This window comes from Lepidochelys kempii, chromosome 22, assembly GCF_965140265.1.
Source record: "Lepidochelys kempii isolate rLepKem1 chromosome 22, rLepKem1.hap2, whole genome shotgun sequence".
In the NCBI taxonomy this organism is placed as follows: domain Eukaryota; kingdom Metazoa; phylum Chordata; order Testudines; family Cheloniidae; genus Lepidochelys; species Lepidochelys kempii.
The window spans coordinates 1,479,486-1,504,498 of NC_133277.1; the positions used below are offsets into that span (position 1 = coordinate 1,479,486).

The following is a 25,013-nucleotide window of genomic DNA, read 5'->3' on the forward strand; positions in this document are numbered from 1 at the left end:
ATCTCCCCCACTGCAACTTGAGACCACTGCTTCTTGTTCTGTCATTTGCCACCACTGAGAACAGCCGAGCTCCGTCCTCTTTGGTACCCCCTTCAGGTAGTTGAAGGCTGCTATCAAATCCCTCCTCACTCTGCTCTTATGAAGATTAAATAAGCCCAGTTCCCTCAGCCTCACCTCATAAGTCATGTGCTCCAGCCCCCTAATCATTTTTGTTGCCATCCGCTGGACTTTCTCCAATTTGTCCACATCCCTTCTGTAGTGGGGGGCCCAAAACTGGATGCAAAACTGGCCTCAGTTATAGAGGGGAATAATCACTTCCCTCGATCTACTTGTAATGTTCCTACTAATGCAGCCCAATATGCCATTGGCCTTCTTGGCAACAAAGGCACACTGACTCATACCAAGCTTTTTGTCCACTGTAATTTCCAGGTCCTTTTCTGCAGAACTGCCGCTTAGCCAGTTCGTCCATAGCCTGTAGTGGTGCCTGGGATTCTTCTGTCCTAAGGGCAGGACTCTGCACTTGTCCTTGTTGAATCTCATCAGATTTCTTTTGGCCCAATCCTCTAATTTGTCGAGGGCCCTCTGTAACCTATCCCTACCCTCCAGCGTATCTACCACTCCTCCCAGTTTAGGGTCATCTGTGGACGTTCTGTGGGTGCGATTTATCCCATCCTCCAGATCATTGATGAAAATGTTGAACAAAACTGGCACCAAGACCGACCCCTGACGACTTTCTGGATAGAAGTCAGCATTTGGAACTGCAGACACAGCATGCTGAAGAATCAGAGGGCAGTGCAGAATGGGGAAGAAAATTGGCAGCATGTGACCTCCAGAAGAAGAAAGAGGAGACCCCATGTACTCCCAATGCAGACAGAGGTAAGAAACTATTTTCAGGCTCTCTGCACAGATACTATGGCAGAGAATTGTTTGGAAGAGTCATCTGAGGGAAGGGATCAGAAGGCGACCTCATCGACCACAAGGCATGGGATTCATTGTCTTAGGGATGGGGGTTCCGTGACCACCACGCCCAAGAGGAGGAGACAGGTGGCGGTGGTCGGGGAGTCCTTCCTAAGGGGGATGGAGTCATCCATCTGCTGTCCAGACCAGGAAACTCAAGAAGTGTGCTGCTTGCCTGGAGCTAGAATTCAGGATGTGATGGAGTGTCTGCCAAGACTGATCTAGCCCTTGAACTGCTACCCCTTCCTACTTCTCCACGTGGGCACCAGTGATACTGCTAAGAATGATCTTGAGCAGGTCACTGCAGACCTAAGCCCTGAGGTAAGGGGGATACTGGGAGGAAACACAAGGGGGAGGATGCAACACAAGAGGCCTCCTGATTCATACTGAGAAAGTAGGGCAATTGGATAGTTATCTTAGGTGCCTGTGCATGAACACAAGAAGCCTGGGAAACAAGCAGGAAGAACTGGAAGTCTGGGCACAGTCAAGGAACTATGATGTGCTTGGAATAACAGATACTTGGTGGGGTAACTCATATGACTGGAGCACTGTCATGGATGGGTATAAACTGTTCAGGAAGGAGAGGCGGGGGAGAAAGGATGGAGGAGCTACACTGCATGTAAGAGAGCAGTATGATTGCTCAGAGCTCCAGTATGAAACTGGAGAAAAGCCTGTTGAGAGTTTTTGGGTTAAGTTTAGAGGCAAGAGGAACAAGGGTGATGTCATGTTGGGCATCTGCTATAGACCACCAGACCAGGGGGAGGAGGTAGATGAGGCTTTCTTTGGACAACTAACAAAAGTTTCTGGATCACAGGCCCTGGTTCTCATGGGGGACTTCAACCACCCTGATGTCTGCTGGGAGAACAATACAGCAGTGCCCAGAAAATCCAGGAAGTTTTTGGAGAATGCTGGGGACAACTTCCTGGTGTAAGTGCTGGAGGAACCAACTAGGGGCCGTGCTCCTCTTGACCTGCTACTCACAAACAGGGAAGAATTGGTAGGGGAAATAGAAGTGGATGGCAGCCTGGGCAGCAGTGACCATGAGATGGTTGAGTTCAGGATCCTGACAAAAGGAAGAAAGGAGAGCAGCAGAATATGGACCCTGGACTTCAGAAAAGCAGACTTTGACTCCCTCAGGGAACTGATGGGCAGGAACCCCTGGGAGCCTAATATGAGAAGGAAAGGAGTCCAGAAGAGCTGGCTGTATTATAAAGAGGTCGCAGGAATAAACCATCCCAACGTGCAAAAAGAATAGCAAATACGTAAGGCGACCAGCTTAGGTTAACAGAGAAATCTTAGGTGAGCTTAAACACAAAAAGGAAGCTTACAAGTGGAAACTTGGATAGATGACTAAGGAGAAGTATAAAAATATTTCTCAAGCATGCAGGGGAGTAATCAGGAAGGCCAAAGCACAAATGGAGTTGCAGCTAGCAAGGGTTGTGAAGGGTAACAAGAAGGGTTTCTACAGGTACGTTAGCAACAAGAAGGTGGTCAGGGAAAGTGTGGGACCCTTACTGAATGGGGGAGGCAACCTAGTGACAGATGTGGAAAAAGCTGAACTACTTAATACATTTTGTTTGGTTTGGTCCTGCTTCAAGCAGGGGGTTGGACTGGATGACCTCCTGAGATCTCTTCCAACCCTAATCTTCTGATTCTATATATAATATATGGCACTTATCAAATGTAGATGCAGCCTAAGTGTGCACCTTTACAGCTCTCTGTGGGTGTTTGCTGCAGCATAACTTGAAAATGGGAAATCTCATCATTTTGTTTGTGCCTGAGTTCTTGCAAATATATGAAAGAGTATGCAAATGTACAATATGCTAGTGTGTGGTTATTTTTGTTAATGGTTGTACATAGGTATTCACTCCCCTCAGGCAATGATACAGGCTCCAGTCCATGTGATAACTTTCTGTGTGTGGGGAAGCACTTCAGACCATGTGCCTAGAAGTCCTAGCTCTATGAGAAGTAGTCTGGTTAGTCTCTTGCCCATTCTGGCCCTAGTAATGAGGAGTCTTTCCTGTTGGAAAACAGCAGTGGTGGTTACAAAGGGCCACTGCCCTGGGAAGTACTGCAAACCAGACTTAGAAAGTGTCTTACTCATGTACAGCCGCCTTAGAATCATAGAATCATAGAATATCAGGGTTGGAAGGGACCCCAGAAGGTCATCTAGTCCAACCCCCTGCTCAAAGCAGGACCAATTCCCAGTTAAATCATCCCAGCCAGGGCTTTGTCAAGCCTGACCTTAAAAACCTCTAAGGAAGGAGATTCTACCACCTCCCTAGGTAACGCATTCCAGTGTTTCACCACCCTCTTAGTGAAAAAGTTTTTCCTAATATCCAATCTAAACCTCCCCCACTGCAACTTGAGACCATTACTCCTCGTTCTGTCATCTGCTACCATTGAGAACAGTCTAGAGCCATCCTCTTTGGAACCCCCTTTCAGGTAGTTGAAAGCAGCTATCAAATCCCCCCTCATTCTTCTCTTCTGCAGGCTAAACAATCCCAGCTCCCTCAGCCTCTCCTCATAACTCATGTGTTCCAGTCCCCTAATCATTTTTGTTGCCCTTCGCTGGACTCTCTACAATTTATCCACATCCTTCTTGAAGTGTGGGGCCCAAAACTGGACACAGTACTCCAGATGAGGCCTCACCAATGTCGAATAGAGGGGAACGATCACGTCCCTCGATCTGCTCGCTATGCCCCTACTTATACATCCCAAAATGCCATTGGCCTTCTTGGCAACAAGGGCACACTGCTGACTCATATCCAGCTTCTCGTCCACTGTCACCCCTAGGTCCTTTTCCGCAGAACTGCTGCCTAGCCATTCGGTCCCTAGTCTGTAGCTGTGCATTGGGTTCTTCCGTCCTAAGTGCAGGACCCTGCACTTATCCTTATTGAACCTCATCAGATTCCTTTTGGCCCAATCTTCCAATTGGTCTAGGTCCTTCTGTATCCTATCCCTCCCCTCCAGCGTATCTACCACTCCTCCCAGTTTAGTATCATCCGCAAATTTGCTGAGAGTGCAATCCACACCATCCCCCAGATCATTTGGGACAAGGCATGAGCTACAAGGCATGAGTTCTCAATCCAACTCTTCTAGTGCCTGTTCTTAATTTTTCTGTGCACACCCCTACCCTTATTAACAAGTGCTGGACTTTTAAAAGATATTTAGGTACCTAAAGATTCAGGAAGGCACCTAATAGGTGCTTAAATCCTTTAAAAATCCTAAGTTCTGAGTCAAGAGCCAAGATACTTTTGGAAATACCACTTGGCACCTACCTGCATCTTCAGGTGCCAAAATACCTTGAAAAAATCAGGCTCTAAGTCCTCATCCCCAACCTTTTGGAAAGCAAATCCCATGTACCCATTTTACAGCTCGGATCACTAAGAGTGGAAACCGCAATTGCATACAGAGCAGGTTAAGAGCCCAGCTCTCTCTAATACGATAGACTAAAGTCTCTTATGCTTCCCCATATTGGCTTTCAGAAGAAATAGCCCAAATTATGTGCTTGTGTAACCCACACTTACAGTGTGACTTTGTCCCAGGCTAGTGCCTAGACACGCATTGAGGTTTATGAGCCTGCTATCATCTCTATGCTAACGTGCATTGTCTCTTAGCTAAAATTCCCATAGCACAAACTCACCAACACTCTTCGCACTAGTTGGCAGACTAAGCAGAGAGACCAAGAATGACCTGGGCCATGGGGACTGAACTTCCTCTGTGATCCCTAGAGATTCCCCCCAGATCAGTGTTTTGCAAGCTGGCAGGCCAGTATGTGGGGGAAGCTTGATCTGATGTTGCTTTGTAGATAAGCAGAGGGTTTCATTCACAAGTGCTGCATGAGCACTACATCCACAGAATGTTTTTTAAGCCAAAGTTTATGGCAATATGCAAATCAGTCAGAAATAGGCCAATCAGTCAATTGAATAATTTGCATAAAATGTCACCCAAAGCTTGGCAACTATGTCTATGCAGCTAATTTAGCTATGCACGTATGTACAGCGTGGACACCTTCACTCCTGTGTTGGGAAATGTGCTGCAAAGATCAATATACAGTACAGTAAGTCAGACTCTAGGTAGGGTAAAAACTCAGTTCCAGAGTCAGTGTCTAAATTATAGCATTTTAGTCTTAGGTTCCATTCAACCTTTCTGTGCTTTAGTTCCCCTTTCAGAAAGAGATGTCTAATACCAATGCTCTGTACATGTAACACTGTTAAATTGGTAGTTCCCAAGTTTCTTTCCAAAGATGGGTAAGTCTCAAGCATTTTACAGTACACCTAAGTATAGACAGTTGAGGAATTTGCAGGAGAGACACTGTGATGTAATGGTTGAGGCGTGATTCTACCATCTTAGGGATCAGGGCTCTTTTCCTGAGACTGCCGCGAAACTCCAAGGGACCCTGGGCAATTAACCTCAGTGCTCTGTTTCTAACAGTTAATGCATTGGAAAATAAGTATAATGGTAGAGACTTTTCCCTTTGGGGTAGTGGTGAGTGCTCCAAATAAATAAATCTTGTGAATTGCATTAATCATAATATTCAATCAAAATTAGCTCTCTTAGTAGAAACCTCATTACCAATCAGAATTCTTTCCTCAGCAGTATTATCTAATGCTAAAAGTCATTGGAGAAACATTCCATTAGCTGTCTGGAGAGAATTAATGTAATCATAGATAACAGGAATAATCACATAGACCATCAGTTCGACCCTCAGCACTCTTCAAGATGGCTCACCACGTCTCCACTGAAACTGCATTTAACCTGCTCCTGAATCTCTGAAGTGATGATATCTCAACCCCCTCCTTTAGGAGTCTGTTTCACTGCCACTTCCTCTTACTGTTAAAAAACCTTCCCTGAAATATAGAAGAAACCCTTCTTTCTTAGCTTCCCTAAATGCTCCCTATCTGAACAACTTTGACTCCCTTCCTTTAAAGTAACTGAAGTAAAAGTAAAGCAGGAGTGGCAATGATACCTTCTACAGGTAAAGTTGAGCAACAATTTGCACTCTAATCTTCTGTTTGCTCATACCTTTCCAATCCTTTTCGGCTCAACTTGTCCAGGCTTGCTCTTTGCCTGAAAGAGAGGTTTTTATAAATATAAAAATTTGAGCTAAATTAGTTTTCTCATTTTATGAATGAGAAAAATGAAAAATATTATGTTCCTATTTAAAAAAAAATGTGACTTTTCCTGAACAGCTCTGCAGCCAAAAGTGTCTGGAGATGAAGCAGAAAACTAGCCAGGAAATATCCCTTTTTGAAGAGAAGAGCCTATGGCAAATACAAAATATGGAGAAGAGCCCTAACTGAGAAGAGCGTCTGGTGAAAAGTTCTTATCACTATCAGAAAACCTCACACGACTGCAGTACACTTTTCATGGACTTTTTTTGGAAGGCTTAGAAAGTGCAGCTGTAAGGAAGCACAGATCTGTGACTAACTTCTTTTGTTCCTAGTCAAGCGCAAAAGAGTTGAAGAATTCTTGTGCGCATCTTATGGTGCACAGGCAGAATGCCTGCTCTTATACACCATGGGAAATGTGCAGCTCCTACAGTTTACAGAAGAGATTTCTTCCCTCCTGCAGATCTCCTGTGTTGCATAGAAGCAAGGCTCCACCTAGTGTGTCCCTTAAGGCAGTGCTACTCAAAGTGGTGGTCCGGGGACCGGTGCCAGGCCGCGAGCCATCGGCTGCTGGTCTGCACGCACATTGGGGGAAAAAATTGCCAGTCCCCCCACATCAGATAGCTTGAGAAGCACTGCCTTAAGGTGCATTGAAGAGGCTAATTACATGGAGTCTAGATCAGTAGTTAGACTCTGCAAACACCAGGGACTGAGTCATTAAAAAAAAAAATTAAAATACCAGAACACAGCAAAAAAGGTACCTGAACTGACATGAACTGAACCCTGACACACACTACATCAATTTGTGAGCAGACCTTCAAAATCCTAAAAAGTTGATCTCCTTGTAATAGGTTTCCTTTTGTGTCCTCAGCCATTTTCTTTTAAAGAATCATAGAATCATAGAATATCAGGGTTGGAAGGGACCCCAGAAGGTCATCTAGTCCAACCCCCTGCTCAAAGCAGGACCAATTCCCAGTTAAATCATCCCAGCCAGGGCTTTGTCAAGCCTGACCTTAAAAACCTCTAAGGAAGGAGATTCTACCACCTCCCTAGGTAACGCATTCCAGTGTTTCACCACCCTCTTAGTGAAAAAGTTTTTCCTAATATCCAATCTAAACCTCCCCCACTGCAACTTGAGATCATTACTCCTCGTTCTGTCATCTGCTACCATTGAGAACAGTCTAGAGCCATCCTCTTTGGAACCCTCTTTCAGGTAGTTGAAAGCAGCTATCAAATCCCCCCTCATTCTTCTCTTCTGCAGGCTAAACAATCCCAGCTCCCTCAGCCTCTCCTCATAACTCATGTGTTCCAGTCCCCTAATCATTTTTGTTGCCCTTCGCTGGACTCTCTCCAATTTATCCACATCCTTCTTGAAGTGTGGGGCCCAAAACTGGACACAGTACTCCAGATGAGGCCTCACCAATGTCGAATAGAGGGGAACGATCACGTCCCTCGATCTGCTCGCTATGCCCCTACTTATACATCCCAAAATGCCATTGGCCTTCTTGGCAACAAGGGCACACTGCTGACTCATATCCAGCTTCTCGTCCACTGTCACCCCTAGGTCCTTTTCCGCAGAACTGCTGCCTAGCCATTCGGTCCCTAGTCTGTAGCTGTGCATTGGGTTCTTCCATCTCAAGTGCAGGACCCTGCACTTATCCTTATTGAACCTCATCAGATTTCTTTTGGCCCAATCCTCCAATTTGTCTAGGTCTTTCTGTATCCTATCCCTCCCCTCCAGCGTATCTACCACTCCTCCCAGTTTAGTATCATCCGCAAATTTGCTGAGAGTGCAATCCACACCATCCTCCAGATCATTTATGAAGATATTGAACAAAACCGGCCCCAGGACCGACCCTTGGGGTACTCCACTTGATACCGGCTGCCAACTAGATATGGAGCCATTGATCACTACCCGTTGAGCCCGACAATCTAGCCAGCTTTCTACCCACCTTGTAGTGCATTCATCCAGCCCATACTTCCTTAACTTGCTGACAAGAATACTGTGGGAGACCGTGTCAAAAGCTTTGCTAAAGTCAAGAAACAATACATCCATTGCTTTCCCTTCATCCACAGAACCAGTAATGTCATCATAAAAGGCGATTAGATTAGTCAGGCATGACCTTCCCTTGGTGAATCCATGCTGGCTGTTCCTGATCACTTTCCTCTCATGCAAGTGCTTCAGGATTGATTCTTTGAGGACCTGCTCCATGATTTTTCCAGGGACTGAAGTGAGGCTGACTGGCCTGTAGTTCCCAGGATCCTCCTCCTTCCCTTTTTTAAAGATTGCCACTACATTAGCCTTTTTCCAGTCATCCGGGACTTCCCCGGTTCGCCACGAGTTTTCAAAGATAATGGCCAATGGCTCTGCAATCACAGCCGCCAATTCCTTCAGCACTCTCGGATGCAACTCGTCCGGCCCCATGGACTTGTGCACGTCCAGCTTTTCTAAATAGTCCCTAACCACCTCTATCTCCACAGAGGGCTGGCCATCTCTTCCCCATTTTGTGATGCCCAGCGCAGCAGTCTGGGAGCTGACCTTGTTAGTGAAAACAGAGGCAAAAAAAGCATTGAGTACATTAGATTTTTCCACATCCTGTGTCACTAGGTTGCCTCCCTCATTCAGTAAGGGGCCCACACATTCCTTGGCTTTCTTCTTGTTGCCAACATACCTGACTCCCAAGAAATTCCATGCAAACAAACGCACAAAATGTTAATATTGCACAATTATGTGCTCAGAAATCAGGAAATACAAAAGTTACAGTTACATGTGCATATGCATCATGATACTGTCTTAAATTGCATACTTTCATGCTAATTCTCAAATACATGAGAGCATACATTTTTATGTGACTTTTGCTATACCGGTGTCATATCCTGTAATACTGTATACGACTGCATGAACGGGACAAACAGAATTCATGAAAATCAACTGTATTTTATGAAAAGCACAGAGTTAAATATACTTACACAACTTGCTACAGACTAAATATAACAAAACAATTGGTACAGAAGCCTACAAACTTTCTATAGTAGCCTAAGCCCTGGTCTACACTATGAGGTTAGGTCGAATTTAGCCGCGTTAGGTTGATTTTATAAGCTATGCGTCTACACAACCAACCCCGTTCCGTCGACCTAAAGGGCTATTAAAATTGACAGCTATACTCCTCCCCAGCGAGGGGAGTAGTGCTAAAATCGACCGTGCTGGGTCTAATTTGGGGTAGTGCAGACGCAAGTCGATGTTATTGGCCTCTGGGAGCTATCCCAGAGTGCTCCAATGAGACCGCTCTGGACAGCACTTTCAACTCCGATGCACTAGCCAGGTACACAGGAAAACCCCCGGGAAATTTTGAATTTCATTTCCTGTTTGGTCAGCATGGTGAGCTCAGCAGCACAGGTGACCATGCAGTCCCCCAGAATCGCAAACGAGCTCCAGCATGGAGCGAACGGGAGACACTGGATCTGATTGCTGTATGGGGAGAAGAATCTGTGCAGGCTGAACTCCAATCAAAAAGAAGAAATGCTAATGTATATGCCAAAATTGCACAGGGTATGGTAGACAGAGACAGGGACATGCAGCAGTGCCGCGTGAAAGTTAAGGAGCCCAGGCAAGCCTGACAAAAGAGGCAAACGGTTGCTCCGGGTCAGAGCCCCAGACATGCCACTTCTATGATCAGCTGCATAGCATTCTAGGGGGGGACCCTTACCACTAACTCACCACTGTCCATGGACACCTGCAAGGGGGGAGTCTCATGCAACAGGGAGGAGGATTTTGTGGATGAGGAAGAGGAGGAGAATGTGCAGCAGGCAAGCAGAGAATCAGTTCTCCTCGGCAGCCAGGACTTTTTCATCACCCTGGAGCCAATCCCCTCCCAAGGCAGGTTCCCAGACACTGAAGCTGGAGAAGGCACCTCTGGTGAGTGCACATTTGTAACTACAGTACAGGATTTAAAAGCAATAGTGTTTAATGTTTGGTTTGCCCTAACGAATTGGGATGCATTCGCAGCCAGTACAGCTACTGGAAAAATCTGTTAACGTTTCTGGGGATGGAGCGGGAATCCTCCAGGGACGACTCCATGAAGCTCTCCTGGAGGTACTCTGAAAGCCTTTGCAGAAGGTTTCTGGGGAGGGCTGCTTTATTTCATCCTCCACGGTAGGACACTTTACCATGCCAAGCCAGTAGCAAGTAGTCTGGAATCATTGCAGCACAAAGCATGGCAGCGAATGGTCCTGGGTTTTGGTCGCATTCAAGCAAAATTTGGTCTTTATCGTTTAGCCTCAGGAGAGTGAAATCATTCATGGTTACCTGGTTGAAACAGGGAATTTTTGTAAGGGAATAGTAAAAGGACCCTGTTCACGATGGGTTGTTTGTGCTTGGCTAAAAGGGATAATCCCAGAGAATAGCCATGCAGTGGGGGGAGGGGTGAAAGGATCATCCCAGAGAATAACCATGCGGTGGGGAGAGGTGTGTGAATCATAGAATATCAGGGTTGGAAGGAACCTCAGGAGGTCATCTAGTCCAACCACCTGCTCAAAGCAGGACCAACCCCAACTAAATCATCCCAGCCAGGGCTTTGTCAAGCCTGATCTTAAAAATATCTAAGGAAGGAGATTCCATCACCTCCCTAGGTAACACATTCCAGTGTTTCACCACCCTCCTAGTGAAAAAGTTTTTCCTAATATCCAACCTAAATCTCCCCCACTGCAACTTGAGACTATTACTCCTTGTTCTGTCGTCAGCTACCACTGAGAACAGTCTAGCACCATCCTCTTTGGAACCCCCTTTCAGGTAGTTAAAAGCAGCTATCAAATCCCCCCTCATTCTTCTCTTCCGCAGACTAAACAATCCCAGTTCCCTCAGCTTCTCCTCATAAGTCATGTGTTCCTAATCATTTTTGTTGCCCTTCGCTGGACTCTTTCCAATTTTTCCACATCCTTCTGGGAGTGTGGGGCCCAAAACTGGACACAGTACTCCAGATGGGGCCTCACCAGTGTCGAATAGAGGGGAAAGATCACGTCCCTCGATCTGCTGGCAATGCCCCTACTTATACAGCCCAAAATGCCATTGGCCTTCTTGGCAACAAGGGCACACTGTTGTCTCATATCCAGCTTCTCGTCCACTGTAACCCCTAGGTCCTTTTCTGCAGAACTGCTACCGAGCCATTCAGTCCCTAGTCTGTAGCGGTGCATTGGATTCTTCCGTCCTAAGTGCAGGACTCTGCACTTGTCCTTGTTGAACCTCATCAGATTTCTTTTGGCCCAATCCTCCCATTTGTCTAGGTCCCTCTGTATCCTATCCCTACCCTCCAGCGTATCTGCCTCTCCTCCCAGTTTAGTGTCATCCATCCGAAAACGGCAGCCCCTCCTTTTAAATGTGAAACCCAACCAGCATTGCTTGCTATGGGAAAGGATGGCACTGCAGTTTGAAACCATTCCCACGTGTTATGAAGGTGTAAGAAGCCAACCCTGCATACCAAAAGGCTTACCATGGCTGCCTGGAAACTGAATATGTTGTACAGCTGTTTGTCATGTGTCACCATACCGGCAGGTGCGCAATATAAAAGGCAAAATGCAACCTTGTACCTAAAGCACATGTGCTGTCCGCTGCAAATTGCTTGATTCACTGTGAAAGTGTCTCCCTTTTGTTCTCAGAAATGTATCATCTTAAATTTTACTCTCCCTTTTTATCCCCCCGCAGGTGCAAATGTTTCTGTGCTCCCCCTATCATCTCCGTCCCTGAGGTTATCACAGATTAGAATGCGAAGAAACCACACTCGCGATGACATGTTTTCCAAGCTCATGCAGTCCTTCCGCACTGATAGGGCACAGCTGAATGCATGGAGGCATTCAGTGGCAGAGGCCAGGAAAGCGTTAGGTGAGTGCGATGAGAAGAGGCAGGAGGTGATGCTGAGGCTAATGGGGGAGCAAACGGACATGCTCAAGAGTCTGGTAGAGCTGCAGGAAAGGCAACAGGAGCACAGACCGCTGCTGCATCCACCGTATAACCGCCTGCCCTCCTCCCCAAGTTCCATATCCTCCTTATCCAGATGCCCAAGAAGGCGGGGGGTGGGAGGCTCCAGGCACCCAGCCACTCCACTCCAGACCATGGCCCAAGCAACAGAAGGCTGTCATTCAAACAGCTGTGATTTGTAGTGTGGATACAATAAGCAATGTGGCCTTGTCCTCCTCTCCTCCCCCACCCCACCCTTGCTACCTTGTCAGTTATCACACTTTTTTTAATTAATAAAGAAAGAATGCATGGTTTCAAAACAATAGTGACCTTATTTCTTTTGCCAGCTGTGATCGAAGGTGGGAGGGTGGTTGGCTTACAGGGAATTAAAATCAACAAAGGGGGCGGGTTTGCATCAAGGAGAAACACGCACAACTATCGCACCGTAGCCTGGCCAGTCATGAAACTGGCTTTCAAAGCCTCTCTGATGTGCAGCATGCCTAGCTGTGCTCTTCTAATGGCCCTGGTGTCTGGCTGCTCAAAGTTGGCTGCCAGGCGATTTGCCTCAACCTCCCACCCTGCCATAAACATCTCCCCCTTACTCTCACAGATATTATGGAGCACACAGCAAGCAGCAGTAAAAACGAGAATGTTGGTTGGGCTGAGGTCTAACCTAGCCAGCAAACAGCACCAGAGAGCTTTTAAACATCCAAAGGCACACTCTACCACCATTCTGCATTTGCTCAGCCTATAGTTGAACTGCTCCTTACTACAGTCCAGGCTGCCTGTGTACGGCTTCAAGAGCCATGGGAGCAAGGGGTAGGCTGGGTCCCCAAGGATAAATATTGGCATTTCAACATCCCCAGTAGTAATTCTTGCAGCTGTTTGAACAGCCCAGAGTTCCTAAAGATGCGAGCATCATGCACCTTTCCTGGCCATCCCACACTGATGTCGGTTTATGAACTTGTTGGCAAGGTGGTCTGGTGCCAAGATAGGGATATGCGTTCCGTCCTATTGCCCCACCACAGTTAGGGAAACCCATTGCAGCAAAGCCATCCACTATGACCTGCACATTTCCCAGAGTTACTACCCTTGTTAGCAGAAGGGCAGTGATTGCATTGGCTACTTGGATGACAGCAGCCCCCACAGTAGATTTGCCCACTCCAAATTGATTCCCGACTGACCAGTAGCAGTCAGGCGTTGCAAGCTTCCACAGGGCTATTGCCACTCGCTTCTCAACTATCAGGGCAGGTCTCATCTTGGTATTCCTGCGCTTCAGGGTAGGGGAAAGCAACTCACAAAGTTCCAGGAAAGTGGCCTCACGCATGTGAAAGTTTCACAGCCACTGGGAATCATCCCATACCTGCAGCACTATGCGGTCCCACGAGTCTGTGCTTGTTTGCCGGGCCCAGAATTTGCATTCCACTGTATACACCTGCCCCAATGCCGCCATGATGTCCCAATTGCCACGTCCCGTGCTTTCAGGAACATGTGTGTCCATGTCCTCCTAACAATCGTCCTTGTACTGGCATCTCCTGGCCAGGTTCTGCACATACTGCAGGATAATGCACGAGGTGTTTACAATGCTCACAACAGCAGCAGTGAGCTGAGCAGGCTCCGTGCTTGCCATGCTATGGTGTCTGCATGGGTAACCCAGGAAAAAAGGTGCGAAAGGATTGTCTACCATTGCTTTCATGGAGGGAGTGAGGGATGGGGGGAGACTGACGACATGTACCCAAAACCACCCGCGACAATGTTTTTGCCCCATCAGGCATTGGGAGCTTCACCCAGAATTCCAATGGGCAGCGGAGACTGCAGGGACTGTGGACCACAGTGCACCGCTCTGTGAGTCGATGCTAGCCACGGTATTGAGGACACACTCCGCCGACTTAATGTGTTTAGTGAGGACATACACAATCGACTGTATAAAATCGCTTTCTAAAGACCAACTTCTATAAAATCGACCAAATTTCTTGGGTAGACATACCCTAAGGGTATGTCTACACTACAAAATTAGGCCAAATTTATAAAAGTCGGTTTTTTAGAAATCGGTTTTATATATTCGAGTGTGTGTGTCCCCACAGAAAATGCTCTAAGTGCATTAAGTGCATTAACTCGGCGAAGTGCTTCCACAGTACCGAAGCTAGAGTCGACTTCCAGAGCGTTGCACTGTGGGTAGCTATCCCACAGTTCCCGCAGTCTCCGCTGCCCCTTGGAATTCTGGGTTGAGATCCCAATGCCTGATGGGGCTAAAACATTGTCACGGGTGGTTCTGGGTACATGTCGTCAGGCCCCCGTTCCCTCCCTCTCTCCGTGAAAGCAAGGGCAGACAATCGTTTCGCGCCTTTTTTCCTGAGTTACCTGTGCAGACGCCATACCACGGCAAGCATGGAGCCCACTCAGCTCACTGTCACCGTATGTCTCCTGGGTGCTGGCAGACGTGGTACTGCATTGCTACACAGCAGCAGCAACCCATTGCCTTGTGGCAGCAGACGGTGCAATAGGACTGGTAGCCGTCATCGTCATGTCCGAGGTGCTCCTGGTCGCCTCTGTGAGGTCGATCAGGAGCGCCTGGGCAGACATGGGCGCAGGGACTAAATTTGGAGTGACCTGATCAGGTCATTCTCTTTAGTCCTGCAGTCAGTCCTATTGAACCATCTTATGGTGAGCAGGCAGACGATATGGATTACTAGCAGTCCTATTGTACCATCTTCTGCCGAGCAGCCATGAGATGTGGATGGCATGCAGTCCTTCCGCACCGTCTGCTGCCAGCCAAAGATGTAAAAGATAGATGGAGTGGATCAAAACAAGAAATAGACCAGATTTGTTTTGTACTCATTTGCAAACCCGCCCCCCCATCTAGGGGACTCATTCCTCTAGGTCACACTGCAGTCACTCACAGAGAAGGTGCAGCGAGGTAAATCTAGCCATGTATCAATCAGAGGCCAGACTAACTTCCTTGTTCCAATAAGAACAATAACTTAGGTGCACCATTTCTTATTGGAACCCTCCGTGAAGTCCTGCCTGAAATACTCCTTGATGTAAAGCCACCCCCTTTGTTGATTTTAACTCCCTGTAAGCCAACCCTGTAAGCCGTGTCATCAGTCGCCCCTCCCTGCGTCAGAGCAATGACAAACAATCGTGCATCTGAGTTGAGAGTGCTGTCCAGAGCAGTCACAATGGAGCACTCTGGGATAGCTCCTGGAGGCCAATACCATCGAACTGTGTCCACAGTACCCCAAATTTGACCCGGCAAGGCCGATTTAAGCGCTAATCCACTTGTCAGGGGTGGAGTAAGGAAATCGATTTTAAGAGCCCTTTATGTCGAAATAAACGGCTTCATGGTGTGGACGGGTGCAGGTTTACATCGATTTAACGCTGCTAAATTCGACCTAAAGTCCTAGTGTAGACCAGGGCTAAGTTAAATGTCTCATGCCAGGACTGCAATTAAGAAAGACTATGCAGTATATGTGTAATGACAAAAGTATTGAAATGCCATAGAAGCAAGGGAAGTTATATAAAAACTCCAAGTCAACAGAGAACTACAGGATTGTTATGAAAATGAAATTAGTGTCACAAAATGCTATGTGTGTATCAAAGATGGTAGAAAAAATTCTATGACACTTGTGTTCAGTATGAAATATTATGTTTTAATTTAATCTCAGACTATATTTGTAACATGCACACAATACGAGGCTAGGTTAAGCTTGTGCAGGCAGCCTTAACTTTAGCTTTTAGTTACTTTTGTGCTTCACTGCATAACAAACCAACCATCCTATCAAACCTCCAAACTGTACATACAGCTAATATATGCAGCCTCCTGTCCCCACTACTGTCACTATCCTCTTTCCTTTCCACTCCATTTTGTCCGGCATCACGTGGCACAGCTCAGCCCAGACTGTGTGTCTTTTCTGGAATGTTTGTACAGTGTCCAGCACCTGTGCCCAGTGCTGACTGGGGCCTGTGGATGCTACCATGATACAAACAATAATAAAAACCACCACCACCGCCCCCACCCTACTCCTTTGCACTCCTGAGCCTTTTGCTCATTAAATGAGTAATTATGAACCTTTGTTTTAAATATTAGAGGGAGAGTGCGTGCTCAACTCTAACTCTGCAATCCCTTTGACTTCCAAAAGCTGTCAGGGGAATATCCCACGATGGAGGAAGAAAGTGGTGCTGGTGAAAAAAACCTAACCTGGTTTAGAGGGGAAGGGAAGGCATCTGTAAAAATATCTATAACAAATGGAAGAAAGGGGAAGTTGGTAGGAATGAATATAAGACAGGAGTTAGAAATTGTGGAAAATTGACAAGTGAAGGAAAGGGACACAAGATATCTATGGACAGCAGACTTAAAGACAATAAGAAGGAGGTTTTTAAAATATATTAGGAACAAAAAGAATCCTGAAAACGGTATTGAGCCATTACTAGACAGAAATGGTAGAAGTATCAATAATAATGCCGAAAAGGCAGAAGCATTCAATAAATATTTCTGTTCCATATTTGGGGGGAAAGACAGATGATAAAACTCTTTCCATTCCACTATATCTTTTGGAGGATGTTAAACAGAGGCTATTAAAGTCTGACATTTTAAAATCAGCAGCTCCAGAGACCATCTGTCCAAGAGTTTTAAAAGAGCTGGGTGAGGGGCTTGCTAGACCATTAATGTTGATTTTCATTAAGTCTTGGAGCATGGGACAGATCATTAATGATCCGGAGGATAGCGTGGACTGCACCCTCAGCAAGTTTGCAGATGACACTAAACTGGGAGGAGAGAGAGATACGCTGGAGGGTAGCGATAGGATACAGAGAGCCCCAGACAAAGTAGAGGATTGGGCCAAAAGAAATCTGATGAGGTTCAATAAAGACAAGTGTAGAGTCCTGCACTTAGGATGAAAGAATCCCATGCACTGCTATAGACTAGGGACTGAGCAGCTAGGCAACAGTTCTGTAGAAAAGGACCTAGGGGTTACAGTGGATGAGAAGCTGGATATGAGTCAACAGTGTTCACTTGTTGCCAAGAAGGCTAATGACATTTTGGGCTGTATAAGTAGGGGCATTACCAGCAGATCGAGGGACGAGATCATTCCCCTCTATTCGACATTAGTGAGGCCTCATCTGGAGTACTATGTCCAGTTTTGGGCCCCACAGTGCAAGAAGGCTGTGGAAAAATTGGAAAGTGTCCAGCAGAGGGCAACAAAAATGATTAGGGGACTGGAACACATGATTTATGAGGAGAGGCTGAAGGAACTGGGATTGTTTAGTCTGCAGAAGAGAAGAATGAGGGGGGGATTTGATAGCTGCTTTCAGCTACCTGAAAGGGGGTTCCAAAAAGGATGGATCTAGACTGTTCTCAGTGGTACCAGATGATAGAACAAGGAGTAATGGTCTCAAGTTGCAGTAGGGGAGGTTTAGGTTGGATATTAGGAAAAACGTTTTCACTAGGAGGATGAAGCACTGGAATGGGTTATCTAGGGAGGAGATGGAATCTCCTTCCTTTGAGGTTTTTAAGGTCAAGCTTGACAAAGCCCTGGCTGGGATGATTTAGTTGGGGTTGGTCCTGCTTTGAGCAGGGGGTTGGACTAAATGACCTCCTAAGTTCCAATCCTGATAGTCTATGATTCTATGAAGTTCCAGAAGACTGAAATAAAGCTAATGTTATGCCAATTTTCAAAAAGGGTAAATGAAATGGCCTGGGTAATATAGACCTATCAGCTTAATATTGATCCCAGGCAAGATAATGAAGCAGCTGATACAGGAGTCAATAAAGAGTTAAAGGAGGGTAATGTAATTAATGCATCTCAACATGGGTTTATGGAAAACAGATTCTGTCAAACTAACTTGATATTTTTCTGATGATTCCAGGTTTGGTTGATAAAGATAATAGTATTGCTGTAAGGTGTTCAGTTTGGTACCATACAATATTCTGATTAGAAAACTAGAATATACAATTCCCATGGCACACATTAATAGATTAAAAACTGGATAAATGATAGGTCTCAAAATGTAATTGTAAACGGGGAATTATCATTAAGCGGGTGTGTTTACAGAGGGGTCCTTCAGGGATCAGTTCTTGGCTATTTAACATTTTTATCAATGACCTGGAAGAAAATAAAACCACCACTGAAAGTTTGAGATAACAAAAATTGGAGAGGACAGGTCACTAATTCAGAGTGATCTGGATTGCTTGGTAAACTGGGTGCAAACAAACAATATGCATTTCAACATGACTTAATGTTAATGTATGCATCTAGGAACAAAGACTGCAGGCCATACTTTCAGGATGGGGGACTCTATCCTGGGAAGCAGTGACTCTGAAAAAAGATTGGGGGTCATGGCAGCTGAACATGAGCTCCCAAAGTGATGCAAATGCAGTCCTTGAATGCATGAACAGGAGAATCTTGAGAGGGAGTAGACAGGTTATTTTATGTTTGTATTTGGCACTGGTGTGACCACTGCTGGACTCCTGTGTCCAGTTTTGCTGCCCAGTATTTAAGAAGGATGTTGATAAATTGGAGATGATTCAGAGAAGAGGCACGAGAATGATTAAACAAATAGAAACGATGTCTAACAGTGATAGTTAAACTAAATAGATTGAACTCTTTGAGACGAAGAGAAGGTTAAGGCATGACAGTCTATAAGTATCTAGGGGGGAACAGATATTTAATAATGGGCTCCTCAATGGAGCAGAAAAAAGTATAACAATCCACAAGCTTACAGCTGAAGCTAGACACATTCAGACTGGAAATAAGGTACATGTTTTTGACAGAGAGGGTAATTAACCATTGGAACAATTTACCAAGGGCCATGGTGGATTCTCCATCACTGATCATTTTTACATCAAATGTGGATGTTTTTCTAAAAGCTCTGCTCGAGGAATTATTTTGGGGCAGTTCTCTGCCCTGTATTATACAGGAACTCAGAATAGATTATCACAATGGTCCCCTCGAGTCTTGGAATCTATGAATATAGATCACAGAATTTGGGCCAGGGTTTTTACATGCAGAATTTTAAAATCAGAGGGCTAGATTCTGAGTGGTGCTGTGCATTTGAAGTTTTATTTCAGTGAGACAGTGTGATTGCAGGTGCTCAGCAACCAGTCCTTAGTCTCAAATAGCAATTGTCCCCTTACATTATAGAATCTATTAAATTATAACTGTAGACTTCAATGTCTATTTTGTGTCCTTGTCTCCAGTCAGAGGTGCAGGAGCAGAGTCTGCAACTATTACTCCAGCTAACAGAAAGTCTCCTTTTGTAGTTGTTTCTAAGCCATTACTTCACCTTGAAATAAAGACAATAATCCCCAGGTCCAATGCAACCTATTGCTAATGCCATGGAATGCCAAGGTCCTTTAAATAATAGAGATCCTGTTCTCGCTGCAAATATTTAATGCAGCTAATATGTGTGTATAATGTTTCTTGGCAAGGAGTACGAATTCCCTGGCTCAGGAGTAGGTTACAATGTTTAAGTGCACTTCATGTATTTGCAGCAAGCAGGTGGAAGTCAGATGGGGTCTAGGCGGAGCCAATCATCTACCATGATTGCCCTGCAGAGTTAAACCAGGGGAAAAGGAGAGAAAGTAAATGAGAAGTATAGCGGTTTCCCTTTGACTCAATCTGTCCCAAGAGCAAATATTTCTGAGGGAAAAGAAGCCTGAGTCTATGAACATAAGAAAATCCAAGAAAGTGTAAGTAAGAAATGTAAACATCGACACAAGCAAAGAAACTAACAAGAGGGAAAGGCGAGATGCACATGGACAGACTCAAACACACTTATGTAAGGGCTTGGCTACACTTGCAGATGTAGAGCGCTGGGAGTTAAACCAGCCTTTGGAGACCCAGCAGGGAAAGCGCTGCCGTGTGTTTACACTCTCAGCTGCAAGCGCAGTGGTGTGGCCACGTTAGCAGCTCTTGCAAAGCCACAGAGAGCAGTGCATTGTGGTAGCCATCCCAGTGTGCAAATGGCTGCAGCGTGCTTTTCAAATGGGGGGAGTGTGACAGGGAGTGTGTTGTGTGTATGTGCAGGGAGAGACGGTGTGTTTTGGGGGGCAGAGTGTGTCAGCAGGCTGTCTTGTAAGTTCAGACAGCAGCAGGGGGAAACCCCGACATCAGCTCCCCACCCCCCCCAGGCCTGCCTCGGCAGCAGCATCATTCCACAGTGATGGTTTCTTTGTCTCGGAGCAGATAAGCAGCCGGCTGTCAGAAAGGGAGCTGTGAAAGGGGATATGCCCATGCCTGTTTTGACCTTGGCTGCAATGACCAGAGTGGCCACTTGACTTCAGGGGATTATGGGACGTTTCCAGAGGCCAATCACAGCCGAGTAATGCAACACGTCGTCCACACTGACACCCAGGTGTTTCAGCCAGGGTGCAGCAAGCTTTATGCTTCTGGTGGAGGTGGATTACCAGGAGCGCTCCTGCTGCAGAGTCCAGGCGCTCTACGTGCCTTGCCAGTGAGGACCCCTCAGGAATTAGGGCACCCAGGGCTGATTTAATGTGCTCCAACTTGCAAGTGTAGCCAGCCCTCAATGTATACATCTCCCCCATGTTCCTATAGGGAAACTCCCTGAATTAAGAAAAGTGGTTTGGTTCCTGGTCTGGAAGGGCAGGAGGTATGGAAAAAGCCTGAGGCTACTGAATACAAGAGGGACAGATATGGAGCTGCCCTGTAAATCAGGGAATATTGTATGTTGGTCTGATTATTGGAATGGTGTTTCCTGTTTGATTAGATGGGTTGACCCCATAGGGGTCTATCTGAAGTAGAGGCAGGAAGGAGAAGAGTGGCACCAGATAGTCGCCTGTCAAACATTGAAGCATTGTTAAGGGATAGTGCCAAAACTTTAGCTTTGATGATTTTGCCCAGGAACAACCAAGGCAAACTAAAACACAGGAGAGAAAGAACTTGGGCTGGGATTTAGAAAGGACTCTCTCGGGAGAACCAACCAAACCAAACTCAGACCCAGCAGCCTGCTGGGTGGGGGGGGGGTCTGAAAAAGCTAGGGTTTCTTAGGTCATCATTGGAGGATGGCAGGACTCTAGGTAAATTAGGGTTGCCAACTGCCTAATTGCACAAACCCAAACACCCTTGCCCTGCCCCACCCCTTCCCTGAGGCCCTGCCCCTGACTCACTCCATTCCCCCTCCCTCTGTCGCTCATTCTCTCCCACCCTCATTCACTTTCACAGGGCTGGGACAGGGGTTCAGAGTGTGGGAGGGGGCTCCTGGCTGAGCCTGGGGTAGGGGGTTGGGGTGTAGGAGGGGGTGTGGACTTGTCATAAATATAAAGGGAAGGGTAAACACCTTTAAATCCCTCCTGGCCAGAGGAAAAAAAAGTTTTCACCTGTAAAGAGTTAAGAAGCTAAAGATAACCTCACTGGTACCTGACCAAAATGACCAATGAGAAGACAAGATACTTTCAAAGTGGAGGGGAGGGGGGAAACAAAGGGTTCTCTCTGTCTGTGTGTTGCTTTTTCCGGGACCAGAGCAGGAATGCAGGTCAGAACTCCTGTAAAGGGTTAATAAGCAATCTAGTTAGATATGCATTAGATTCTGTTTTGTTTAAATGGCTGATAAGATAAGTTGTGCTGAATGGAATGGATATTCCTGTTTTTGTGTCTTTTTGTAGCTTAAGGTTTTGCCTTGAGGGATTCTCTATGTTTGAATCTGATTACCCTGTAAGGTATTTACCATCCTGATTCTACAGAGGTGATTCTTTTACTTTTTCTTTAATTAAAATTCTTCTTTTAAGAACCTGATTGCTTTTTCATTGTTCTTAAGATCCAAGGGTTTGGGTCTGTGTTCACCTATGCAAATTGGTGAGAATTTTTATCAAGGCTTCCCCAGGAAAGGGGCTGTAGGGCTTGGGGGGATTTTGGGGGGAAAGACGTTTCCAAGTGGGCTCTTTCCCGGTTATATTTTGTTAGACACTTGGTGGGGCAGCAATAAAGTCCAGGGACAAAAGGTAAAATAGTTTGTACCTTGGGGAAGTTTTAACCTAAGCTGGTAAAAATAAGCTTAGGGGGGTTTTCATGCAGGTCCCCACATCTGAACCCTTGAGTTCAGAGTGGGGAAGGAACCTTGACAGGGCTCTAGGAGGGAGTTTGGGTGAGGGAGGGGGCTCAGGGCTGGGGCAGGGGATTAGGGTATGGGAGGAGGTGAGGGGTGTGGGCTCTGGCTACCCTTACCTCAGGCAGCTCCCGGCCGGTGGTGCAACGTGGCTAAGGCAGGCTCCATGCCTGCCCTGGCTCCACTTGGCTCCTGGAAGCAACTGGCATGTCTGTCTGGCTCCTAGGCAGAGGGGCCAGGGGGCTCGGCACACTGCCCCTGCCTGCAGACAGCACCCATATAGCTCCCATTGGCCACAATTCCCAGCCAATGGGAGCTGCGGAGTTGGCACTTGCGGGGCAGGGGCAGTGCGCAGAGACTCCCTGGTTTCAGAGTAGCAGCGTGTTAGTCTGTATTCGCAAAAAGAAAAGGAGGACTTAGAATCATAGAATCATAGAATATCAGGGTTGGAAGGGACCCCAGAAGGTCATCTAGTCCAACCCCCTGCTCGAAGCAGGACCAATTCCCAGTTAAATCATCAATCATTAAATCGATCATCATTAAATCATTAAATCATTAAATCATGCATCATTTGAGCATAAGCTTTCGTGAGCTACAGCTCACTTCATTGGATGAAGTGTTCCGATGAAGTGAGCTGTAACTCACAAAAGCTTATGCTCAAATAAATTGGTTAGTCGCTAAGGTGCCACAAGTCCTCCTGTTCTTTTAGAGACTCCCTGGCCATCCCTGTACCTAGGAGCCAGACTGACATGCTGGTCTCTTCTCGGAGCTATGAGGAGCCAGGACAGGTAGGGATCCTGCCTTAGCCCCACTGCGCCCCCTACCAGACTTTTAGCAGAGCCAACTGGCTAACTGCACAAACCCAAATACCCTTGTCCTGCCCCACCCCTTCTCTGAGGCCCTGGCCCCCATTCACTCCATCCCCCCTCCTGGATTGGTTTCAGTAGCCACCAGGAGATCGATTCTGATTCCAGGAGACTCCTGGCCAATCCAGGAGGGTTGGCAACCCTAAGTAAGACAGACAGCTGTGTACACTGTTTGATTTAGTTTTTCCTCCCTCTCTCTAATGCTCTGTTCCTACTGTTAAATAAGCAATACTGTTGTTTTAGGAAGGTTGTTTGGTCACTATCTACCTCTGCTCACAGACTCCTGAAGGGAAAAACTCAGACCTGTGGGGGTAATAAGCAGTTGACACACAGGGCACTGTACCCCAGCTTCACTTCTAAGGGCTTGGCTACACTTGCGAGTTACAGCACAATAAAGGAGCCCCGGGCGCCCTAGCTCACGCCCCGTCCACACTGGCAAGGCACGTACAGCGCGGCTGGTCTCCACCTCGGTGAGTGGATTAACGTTTGCTGCGCCACCACTGGAGCGCTGTGGCACTAGTGTGGACGCCCTGGTCTGTTATTGTGCTGTGATCGGCCTCCAGAAGTGTCCCACAATGCCTCTGCTAGCCACTCTGGTCATCACTTTGAACTCTACTGCCCTGCCCTCAGGTGACCAACCATCAGACCCGCCCTTTAAATTTGCTGGGAATTTTGAAAATCCCCTTCCTGTTTGCTCAGCCAGGCGTGGAGTGCTCTCAGCGAATCTTTCCAGGTGACCATGCCTCCATGCGCCAGGCAAGCCCCAGTATGGAGCAATGGCGAGGTGCTGGACCTCATCAGTTTTTGGGGGAAGGAAGCTGTCCAGTCCTAGCTGCGCTACAGCTGTAGGAATTATGATATCTTCGGGCAGATATCATGGGCCCTGCTGGAAAGGGGCCATGACCGTGATGCACTGCAGTGCAGGATTAAAGTGAAGGAGCTGCGGAATGCCTACTGCAAAGCCCGCGAGGCAACCTGCTCATCTGGTGCTGCTCCCACGACCTGCTGTTTCTACAAAGAGCTGGATGCGATACTTGGGGGCGACTCCACCTCCATGCCGAGTACCACCATGGACACCTCAGAGGCCACTGCAACAAGGCAGGAGGAGGAGGAGGAGCAGCAAAGTGGGAGCGAGGGTGCTCCAGCAGAGGAAGACACCCTGGAATCCCTAGATGCGTGCACCCAGGATCTGTTCTCAATCCAGGAGGAAGGTAGCCAGTCACGACGGCCGGTGCTTGGGGAAGGACAAACACCAGAAGAGGTTCCCAGTAAGCGGCTTTTATTTTGGGAAGGAAGTTATTTGGTGCGGGCTGTTGGGGTGAGGAGGGTTAGGGCTGCAAGCATGCCTAGATGCAGAATAGGGCGTTGACGTGCTCTCTCACATCGCGGTAATTGACCTCAGTGATCTCTTCAAAGGTCTCAGCCAGAACTTGGGTAATGCGCTTGTGCAGGTTTCTTGGGAGAGCCACTGTGGTCTTGTCCCCGTCAGGCTAACTTGTCCGCGCCACTGTGCCGTGAGGGGCAGGGGGACCATTGCTGCACACAGGCAAGCTGCATACGGGCCCGGGCAGAAGCTGCATTGCAGTAGAAGACCCTCCCTTGCTTCCCTGGTCACCCTCAAGCAGCGAGATATTTTCCAGGATGAACTCCTGTGGAAAATGCGGGGACAGTGTTCAGTATAGGGGCCCCCTGCTGCTGTTGGCTCTCCCCAAGGCATAGAAACTCAGAGGACAGAACAGCCGTGAAACAATCAAGTGTGAAACACACTTGACCCTTAGCTTTCCACCATTTTGGGGCTCCCGTGGGTATGTGCGCTCACTTTGGGACAGGCAAATTATGCTATTATGTAGACTGTGCTTGCCCTTGAGTACAGGGGAATCATTGCTCTGTCTGGTGCAATGCTGCCTCTGTTAAGTGTTGCATTTTGCCTTTACAGATGCAACCTTGAGATCTCAGCCATCTGTGCTATCAATGGCCAAGAGGCTGCAAAGAATCAGGAAGAGGCCATGTAGAAGCGAAAAGGACATGCAGCATTCAACTAATGAAAATAAAAAAGTGCAGGAG

At 46.9% G+C, this 25,013-nt stretch overlaps 1 protein-coding gene across 15 annotated transcripts in view; it reads right to left on the reverse strand.

The window, feature by feature from the left end:
* PKNOX2 (PBX/knotted 1 homeobox 2) overlaps positions 1-25,013 on the reverse strand; it is a 691,764-nt gene that overhangs the window by 258,927 nt on the left and 407,824 nt on the right. The window contains exon 1 of one of the 15 annotated variants that reach the window (XM_073320716.1): positions 5,986-6,025. The exons of the other annotated variants lie outside the window; for them this stretch is intronic. The gene's annotated coding sequence lies outside the window, so the exon portion shown is untranslated. Of the gene's footprint in view, positions 1-5,985; positions 6,026-25,013 lie in introns of those variants that run through there. 15 annotated transcript variants of the gene reach the window in all.